This window comes from Oncorhynchus nerka, linkage group LG2, assembly GCF_034236695.1.
Source record: "Oncorhynchus nerka isolate Pitt River linkage group LG2, Oner_Uvic_2.0, whole genome shotgun sequence".
NCBI classification, from domain to species: Eukaryota; Metazoa; Chordata; class Actinopteri; order Salmoniformes; family Salmonidae; genus Oncorhynchus; species Oncorhynchus nerka.
The window spans coordinates 80,018,930-80,029,270 of NC_088397.1; positions in this window are offsets into that span (position 1 = coordinate 80,018,930).

The following is a 10,341-nucleotide window of genomic DNA, read 5'->3' on the forward strand; positions in this document are numbered from 1 at the left end:
GCAAACGAGGATCGGATGTCGTCGACCTTCTTTTCAAAATGGTTGACGAAGTCATCTGCAGAGAGGGAGGAGGGGGGGGGGAGGGGGAGGAGGATTCAAGAGGGAGGAGAAGGTGGCAAAGAGCTTCCTATGCACACTCACAGGACTCTACACACTCACTCACACACACACACAAACTCATACTGACACTCAAACACACTTGATTTGCCCACACACACACGCACACACATTCATACTGACTCTACACACAGGCACACACACTCACTCACATACGATCATCATATATGCTGTTGCTACTCTGTTTATCATACATCCTGATGCCTAGTCACCTTATGCCGATACATACCTACTTACCCTTACCACTCCAGTATCCCTGCACATTGTAAATATGGTATTGGCACTGATCATGGAACTGATGCTGTATATAGCTTACTTACTTTATCATGTTCTTTCTGATGTGTTTTTGTTCTACTTTAATTTGTTTTATAGTACTACTGATATTGAGTACTGCATTGTTGGGAAAGAGCAAGAAAGGCATTTCACTGTACTTGTGCATGTGACAATAAAACATGAAACATGAAACTTATTCGCAAGTAAGTACCTTCTGTGGATAGGCCAAGTACCTCCAGGGGTACATCTAGGCTAGCCCAGGTTGACAACCACTGGTGTATAATGCTTTTTTTTTATCAGGCTTGGGAAGTGGACTCAAAAGGTAATTAAAACACATCTCCTTGTCTGTACACACCTGTACGATCTCTCCCTGCTGTCAGTCCCTACAGAAGGGAGTGTATTTTGGTGTGGTGTAGCCTCAGGCAGGGTGTGGGAAAGCCTGTTTGAATCCAGCAGATTACTGGATTCTCTGTAGCCTGTCCACCACACCCATCCTGACACACACACGCGCGCGCATTTAAGGCTTCTTACTTACTCAAAAAAACATGAACATACACAAACACAGCGAATTACTTACACTCAAACAAAAAGACAGACAAGAACACACACACACACCTACCTGAAACAGTCATCCAGACTCGATAAACCAACCAACCAACATACCCAGATGACATATGGTCCTCATTGTCTTACAGGAATTATTGCACAATTACAGTGATAATTAAATATGTTAAACATACAAACACTCTTGTGGCTTTGAGTCAGTGACTCTTATCACAGAGTGAAATTCAGATAATCTCATATGACTACATTGATTACAGTCACGTCCTCTCAAATGATTACATTTCCTCTGTAGCGTGCCCGTTCTTTGATGACACAAGTGCTCATTGTCCCAGGTTGTCAGTACTGTGTGGGGACAGAAGAGGTCCTGAAGACTGTTCCTATCCCAGCCAGGCACCCATGCCTGGCACATAATGTGCAATGGATGGGATTGGACTAATTCACTTAACAGCCATTGTTTTTACGACAGCCTAACCCATCCTACAGCATCTACTGTACACTGTGTCACGGAAGAAAGGAACAAGGCTTTGGGCATAATTCATTGACATTTGCATAATATTAGACAAAGAAAGACATCCGTTTGAGTACTCCTCTCTTTGTACTCCTCTCTTTGTTTAGGTTGATTTTAAAGTGAAAGTGATCATGACATTGACCTAAATATGCCAAACTAATAATAAAACACATAGCCTAACCCTAAATTGTCTTTGTCACTTTTAAAATCCAAAATGGCTTCTTTGGAATCATTAGGCTAATTTCACAATGTGTTGTGAATACCGGCAGGTAACATTCAGCACAGGGATTATTGACAGCTGGGAAATGTGCATCACAGAGAGACAGGTTGTGGCTGAATGGCCTATATCCATATGTACATAGTAGAACTCTTTTCTTACAATTGTCATTCATTTTGTAATACACACTCTCCTTCTCCACCTGTCTGGCACTCCTAGACTCTCCTCCCAACTGATTCTAGTTTGAGGGACAAGAAAAGTCAATCATTAATCACTGTGCTATTTGGACAGGTTCCCTCATCGGTGATAATCAACAACAGCACATGCTCACTGGACTGCCGCTGAAGCCGCTAATCAGTACACAAAGAGATAAAGATGTTCTTTCTCCATTGCCAATACCCAGAGGTGCTGTTAATGAATGGGTTATGCCCCAGAACTGAGGTCAATTCTAGGATATTGATGTTTCAATTTTCAAGCCTGAATTTGGGTTGGAAATAGCATTTGTAAGACATCCAGAATGTGGATATATTCATTTGTGTTTCCCCCCACCTTCACAGGGTTTTACTAAAACCACTTCCCACATGAAAAAATACTATAGTACAGTCGTGGCTGTACTAAAGTTTTGAGAATGACACAAATATTAATTTACACAAAGTCTGCTGCCTCAGTTTGTATGATGGCAATTTGCATATACTCCAGAATGTTATGAAGAGTGATCAGATGAATTGCAATTCATTGGAAAATCTTTGCCATGCAAATGCACTGAATCCCCCCAAAACATTTCCACTGCATTTTAGCCCTGCCACAAAAGGACCAGCTGATATCATGTCAGTTATTCTCTTATTAACACAGGTGTGAGTGTTGATGAGGACAAGGCTGGAGATCACTCTGTCATGCTGATTGAGTTCGAATAACAGACTGGAAGCTTCAAAAGGAGGGTGATGCTTGGAATCATTGTTCTTCCTCTGTCAAACATGGTTACCTGCAAAGAAACATGTGCCATCATCATTGCTTTGCACAAAAAGGGCTTCACAGGCAAGGATATTGCTGCCAGTAAGATTGCACACAGATCAACCATTTATCGGATCATCAAGAACGTCAAGGAGAGCGGTTCAACTGTTGTGAAGAAGGCTTCAGGGCGCCCAAGAAAGTCCAGCAAGCGCCAGGACCGTCTCCTAAAGTTGATTCAGCTGCGGAATCGGGGCACCACCAGTACAGAGCTTGCTCAGGAATAGCAGCAGGCATGTGTGAGTGCATCTGCACGCCCAGTGAGGTGAAGACTTTTGGAGGATGGCCTGGTGTCAAGAAGGGCAGCAAAGAAGCCACTTCTCTCCAGGAAAAACATCAGGGACAGACTGATATTCTGCAAACGGTACAGGGATTGGACTGCTGAGGACTGGGGTAAAGTAATTTTCTCTGATGAATCCCCTTTCCGATTGTTTGGGGCATCCGGAAAAAAGCTTGTCCGGAGAAGATAAGGTGAGCACTACCTTGTAAACTCTTTGAACCCAGTAAACTCTTTGAATTCATAGTGGACCATCACGATGACTCTGATGAAGACACCAATCACAGCGCAGATGGATACATGATGCACCTGACATGCACCTGACAAGCTTAGAGTTCTGCTTCCTGCTATGTGCGTTCTACTCCATATTTGCATACTCCGACATGCTGGTTGGAATAATGCAGAACAGGGAGTTTGACATGCAGACTTCTGCAACAGCACAGAGAGGGAAAAAAGGAAAATTTGATTCCATCTACGAGGACACTGTGAGTGAGACCGGAGTTCCAAGGGGGCGCAGGACACATATGCAAGGAGACGTTCGTGGGCAGTACCAACAGCTACACCGTGCGATCATCGACAACATCGTCACTCAGCTAAGAAACAAGTTCAATGTGTCACGTTCGTTGGAATGAATATCGGACCAAGTGTTATGGGATTTTTTATGAATAATGACTAAATGATGTATACATTTAACGAAGAACTATAACTTAACAGAATACTACCCTGTCACTGTATGATTATATGAATCTTATTAGAATCATAACACTAAATCTGATGTGTGTAGTTTTATTCAAGAATTAGAACAAGGACTTTCTGTTCCTTGTTAGAAACTAATGGAGTTGTCGTCAGACCGGCTGGAATACTGTGTTCCTTACAGGACATTCTGTCCCCACCCAGGGAGTGGAGAGACCTTGGGCTTGTAGTAGATTGTTTAACAGGTGGCAGACAATGTGAGAAGACTTGTGAACTATATTGCCAATGTATCTGAGAGGAGGAGGGACATTTATGACGAAATGTGAGGTATATAGACCAATGTACAGGAAATGATAAGGGGAACATTCCCATTAAAAAACATTTCACTATTGTAGCAGGGCCTCCGCCTGATTCATTTCAACCAGTTTCCTATAAATTCTGGGTTTCAGGCTGAGAGTAATATAATTAAATTGGGTTATGAACATTGAGAACAAAATTCTCATGACACCAAGGCGCAGCATATGTTGAGTTCCACTTAATTTTAATGAATAAAGTGAAACTTAGCAAAGACAAAAAACAAATAAACAATAAACTAACAACGAATCGTGACTGCAGAGATGCTACGTGCAGTAACTTTAAACAATATCCCATAACACACAGGTGGAAAAAATGCTACTTAAGTATGATCCCCAATTAGAGACAACGACGTGACAGGACGTGACACAATGACCATGAAAGGCTCATGTTTCTTGCCCTCCTTGACCCACAAATGTTCCCAATATATAGGGAAACGCCAAACTTTCCAAACGATATGTTCTCAAGTCTTGAGGAAAGCTATGGCCCTAATTTTGATTTGCCGCGGCTTAAAACAGAACTCAACGTTATGTACTCAATGTCTGACGTCGAGGGTAAGAGCCCGGCTGAACTGCTCCACTTTCTCCAGCAGAAGAGACTAATTGATAGTATGCACCAATTGTATCTGCTTACCTGTCTAGTTGTGACCATTCCAGTGTCCACTGCTTCAGTAGAAAGAACATTTTTTGCACTAAAATGGATCAAGACATATTCCAGGAACACCACTGGACAGGCCCGACTGTCAGCCCTGGCTTTGATCGCAATCAAAAAATAACTTATTTCGGATTTAAAATCAAAAGACAATCTAAATGAAGCTGCCATTGCCCATTTCATAAAGAAGGACAGGAGAATGAACTTAGTTTTTAAATGATAATCATAATGGTGAGTGGACTTTTTGTTTTCATCGACAGCTTGCTTTTTGTTGTTATCTCATTTATATCATTTTGACCCCTTCACTTTTTCCATATTTTGTTACGTTACAGCTTTATTCTAACATGTATTAAATAAATAAAAATCCTCAGCAATCTACACACAATACGTCATAATGACAAGGCAAAAACAGGTTAACATTTTTTGGGGCAAATGTATAGCACAAAATATTTAAAAAATATTCAGACCCTTTGATATGAGACTCGAAATTGAGCTCAGATGCAACCTGTTTCTATTGATCATCCTTGAGATGTTTCTACAACTTCATTGGAGTCCACCTGTGGTAAATTCAATTGATTGGACATGATTTGGAAAGGCACACACCTGTCTGTATAAGGTCCCACAGTTGTCGGAGCAAAAACCAAGCCATGAGGTCGAAGGAATTGAGCTCCGAGACAGGAGTGTGTCGAGGCAGAGATCTGGGGAAGGGTACCAAAACATTACTGCAGCATTGAAGGTCCCCAAGAACACAGTGGCCTCCGTCATTCTTAAAATGGAAGAAGTTTGGAATCACCAAGACTTACTAGAGCTGGGTGCCTGGCCAAACTGAGCAATTGGGGGAGAAGGGCCTTGGTCAGGGAGGTGACCAAGAACCCGATGGTCACTCTGACAGAGCTCGGGAGTTCCTCTGTGGAGATGGGAGAAACTTCCAGAAGGACAAACATCTCTGCAGCACTCCACCAATCAGGCCTTTATGATAGAGTGGCCAGACAGAAGCCACTCCTCAGTTAAGGCACATTACAGCCCACTTGGAGTTTGCCAAACGGCACCTAAAGACTCTCAGACCATGAGAAACACGATTCTCTGGTCTGATGAATTCAAGATTGAACTCTTTAGACTGAATGCCAAGTGTCACGTCTGGAGGAAACCTGGCACCATCCCTACGGTGAAGCATGGTCGTGGCAGAATCATGCTGTGGGGATGTTTTTCAGTGGCAGGGACTGGGAGACTAGTCAGGGTAGAGGCAAAGATGAACGGAGCAAAGTACAGAGATCGTTGATGAAAACCTGCTACAGAGCGCTCAGGACCTCAGACTGTCAACAGGACAATGACCCTAAGCACACAGCCAAGACAACGCAGGAGTGGCTTTGGGACAATTCTCTGAATGTCTGAGTGGCCCAGCCAGAGCCCGGACTTGAACCCGATCTAATATCTCTGGAGAGACTTGAAAATAGCTGGTGCAGCAACGCTCCCCATCCAACCTGACAGAGATTGAGAGGATCTGCAGAGAAGAATGGGAAGAACTCCCCAAATACAGGTGTGCCAAGCTTGTAGCGTCATACCCAAAAAGACTAGATGCTGTAATTGTTGTCAAAGGTGATTCAACAAAGTAATGAGTAAAGTGTCTGAATACTTATGTAAATGTCATATATCCGGTTAAACCAATATATATAAATTAGCAAAAAATTCTAAACCTGTTTTTGCTTTATCATTATGGGATATTGTGTGTAGATTGATGAGGGGGAAAAAACAAATTGATCAATTTTAGAATAAGGCTGTAACGTAACAAAATGTGGAAAAAGTCAAGGGGCCTGAATACTTTCCGAAGGCACTGAATACCATTGTAATACATTTTTTTGTAGATTTGACATAGAAGTGGAGGCTTTCTCCTTAAGGAAACCTACTGGAGAAATAATTTGCCATAACCTGTAGGTAGGTAGGACTGGGGTCTGAACGAATAACCTGTAGGGAATATATGCAAATAAAATAATTTAGTATTTACTATAGATAAACAAGTGTGATGTTTTTGTGGACTGTAGTGTTCTTGAGAACATTACTGTAATATTTACTACCGTGTTTTTTTGTCGATAATACTGTAGTATTTACTATAGTATTCTACAGTATACTACAACAATATATATTAAGTACTACACATGATCAAGGGATACTACAATTTGTAGTATAGTATTCTGCAGTATACTACAGTTTAATACAGAATTCCATAGCAAACTGTATTATGTTTTCATATGGGTTTATAGGCCACCTTTGTACTTATTCTGAAATTGAGAGCCTCAAGAGTTTCAGATTCTTGTCCAGGTCATAATTGCAATGACGATTCGTTCTCAGTTGGCCCAATAATAGATTTTACAGAATTATTGGGGGAAAAAAGTGTGCTCAACGATGAATTTTCTTATGGTCGTGTTTATTGAGATGTATTTTTCTCAAAATATGTTTTCTGTCAGAATAATATGGCACTTTGACAGAACCACATTTAAAGAACCACATTTACATTAATCAGTCACCGTGTGCTGCTAGCCATCATGCTAGAGGCTGCAAGGCGAGGTACAACTGGTCTAACCTAGTCATATCATGTAATGAGAAAGTTGAAAGTAGGCTAAGGACCTAGAGAGTCCGTGATCCTACATCTGTGTTTGTTTTCTTAGCAACAGCTTAGCATTATTGAGGTAAAAACTAGTGGTATAGGACCCCTGTCAGCATTCTTCTAGTAGCATGGCAAAATCACTTATCCCTTTAATCAGTGTTTAACGTTAATCAGTGTATAAAAAGGAACTGTAGCTGTTTATTTGATGATTAAACCAACAGATATGCAGATAGAATACAGTGCCTTCCGAAAGTATTCACACCCCTTGATTTTTTCAACATGTTGCTGTGTTACAAAGTGGGATTAAAATGTTATTCTTGTGAAAGTGGAAGAAAAATTAGAATATTTCTAAAAATGTTACTAATATTTCTAAAAATAACACTCAGAATAGTCAGCTTTAATTTGATGGTATTTTCATCCATATCGTTTAGAAATTACAGCTCTTTTTGTTCGTGGTCCCCCATTTTAGAAGAGCAAAAGTATTGGGACAAATGCACTTATGTGTATTTGGTCCCATAAGTTTACAGCCAAAAGGACAAAAAATGCATTACTGTCCTGTCACATCTGCTCCTGCAATGCCCTCTACTGCTCATCCTGTGTCTCCTTGACCTGTGTCATGTTCGTCATAACGAGGAGACCAAGGCGCTGAGTGAGATGAATACATTCTTTTTTATTTAAACGAAGAACACTAAACAAACAAAAGTGAAGCTATAAACACGAGTGCTGACATGCAACTACACATAGACAATAACCCACTAAACCAAAATGGAAAATGGCAACCTAAATAGGATCCCCAATCAGAGACAACGATAAACAGCTGTCTCTGATTGGGAACCAATTCAGGCCACTATAGACCTACATTTACCTAGACAATACCAAAACCCCATAGATATACTTAAAACCCTAGACAAGACAAAAACACACATACCACCCTTGTCACACCCTGACCTAACCAAAATAATAAAGAAAACAAAGATAACTAAGGTCAGGGCGTGATAACCTGCTGCCTCTCCCCCAGTACTCTTTCCCACTCACCTGTTCCATAATCAAGACCTCGACAAATACTCATCCCTGCCACTTCCACACTTCTACGTGTCTAGCCTTTTGTTACCATTCAGATCCTGTTGTGCCTGTTTTCCTTGACTGACGCTGTTTTCCTCTCCGCTGCAGTTCTGCCCACTCTGACTTTGGTCCCTGTCTCCAGTCCCACGTCTCGTCATCCTGCTACTCTGTCCTGGACACTCTACTACTCCCTTGGATTCCCCTCCGGACCTGCTTACCCTGTCCCAACCCCTCTCGCTCCAGCCTCAGCTTCCGCACCTGGTTTCCAGCATCCCGCCCGTGCTTCTCCTGACCTGCACTCCAACTCCCCACTGTGTTTCAACAAATGCCTTGGTTACTTCATCCCAGTCTCCTCATCTGAGTCTGCTCTTGGGTTCCCCTGTTCCACTCCGCATAACATGTCCCAATAATTACGGAGGGCACTGTATCTTGATTCAATAAGTATTCAACCCGCTGTCAATACATGAGACAGTAAAGATTATAGAATTACTGCGAGACAGAGAGCGAGAGTTTTACTGTATGTGTTATTTGCAGATTCTCTGCTCTGATGAAACCAAGATTGAACTCTTTGACTTAAATGCCAAGCGTCACATGTGATGGAAACCAGACACCGCTCATCACCTGGCAATACCATCCCTACGGTGAAGCATGGTGGTGGCAGCATCACGCTGTGGGGATGTTTTTTAGCGGCAGGGACTGGGAGACTAGTCAAGATAGAGGGAAAGATGAATAGAGAAAAGTAAAGAGGGATCATTGATGAAAACGTGCTCCAGAATGCTCAGGACCTCAGACTGGGGCGAAGGTTCACCTTACAACAGGACAATGACCCTAAGCACACAGCCAAGACAACGCAGGAGTGGCTTCGGGACAAGTCTCTGAATGTCCTTGAGTGGCCCAGCCAGAGCCTGGACTTGAACATGATCGAACAGAGACCTGAAAATAGCTGGCTCTGAAAATGAAACATTGATTTGGGAAGAAATGTAAGTCCACACTGGGAATGAGAAGAATGCACTCACACTTTCGAAGCGTGACAAGTTGGAATTCTTTAAGAAGTGAAATTATCTCTCAATACCATTACAGAACTTGTAGGCTGTGTCAATTTTTATAAAGACCATGAAATCAACGACAGCCATGACCCATTTTACAATTACCTGAGATGTGAGTATTCACAGAGAGAGGAAAGGGAGGTATAGAGAGAAAGAAATAAAGAGTGAAAGAAGGAGAGTGAAATCAAAAGGAGAGGGGGGGAGGAGCGCAACAGTGAGAGACCGAGTAAATGGTGACATGAAAGCGTGTTGGTGGCAAAGTTGGACTGACCCGAGAGCAGTTTGCAGAGTGGGAACAGCACCATGCTCTGGACAGACAAGACTCTGCAGCATGACATGGCTTTGGGCTAAGGCCTGGATGTCCTCCAGGAAACTATTCTTTCTCTTTCTCTACGTCTAGCACTCTTTGTAAAGCTATCAATTCTTGTTCTCCATCATCTGTATTTGTGAGTTGTGTTTTTATCTCATATCCCACTCCCTTGGCTTCCCTCCTCTCTTTCTTTTCTCCCCCCTCTCCTTTCACTCTTACCCCATCAGGCATCTGGACTCTTCTCTTCTCGGGCCAAAGCAACCAGATGTGTTAGGAATCTCGGCTGATGGGATGAGTTTGGAGAGACAAGATATGGAGAGGGACGGAGATGATAAGGAATGGAGGAGAGGAAATTAGAGAAGAGGAATGATGGTGCCTTCATCTGTACAATGCTGAAAATACAGGATAGGTGAAAGCGATGAGGTGCTGGGAGTCCTCTTTGCAGGTTGACATTTATTTGGATGACTCATGTACTGGAGGCAGCTCTGCAGGGTCCTCACTACCTAAGCTGTTGTTACATTAAGTAATACCATTTGATTCTAACCTTAACCACACTGCTAACCTTATGCCTAATCCTAAATTAAATTAATTCCAAAAAGCACATTTTTACAATAGAGCAAATTTGGACTTTGCCTCTGACCCATCTAGTGGAAACCGTT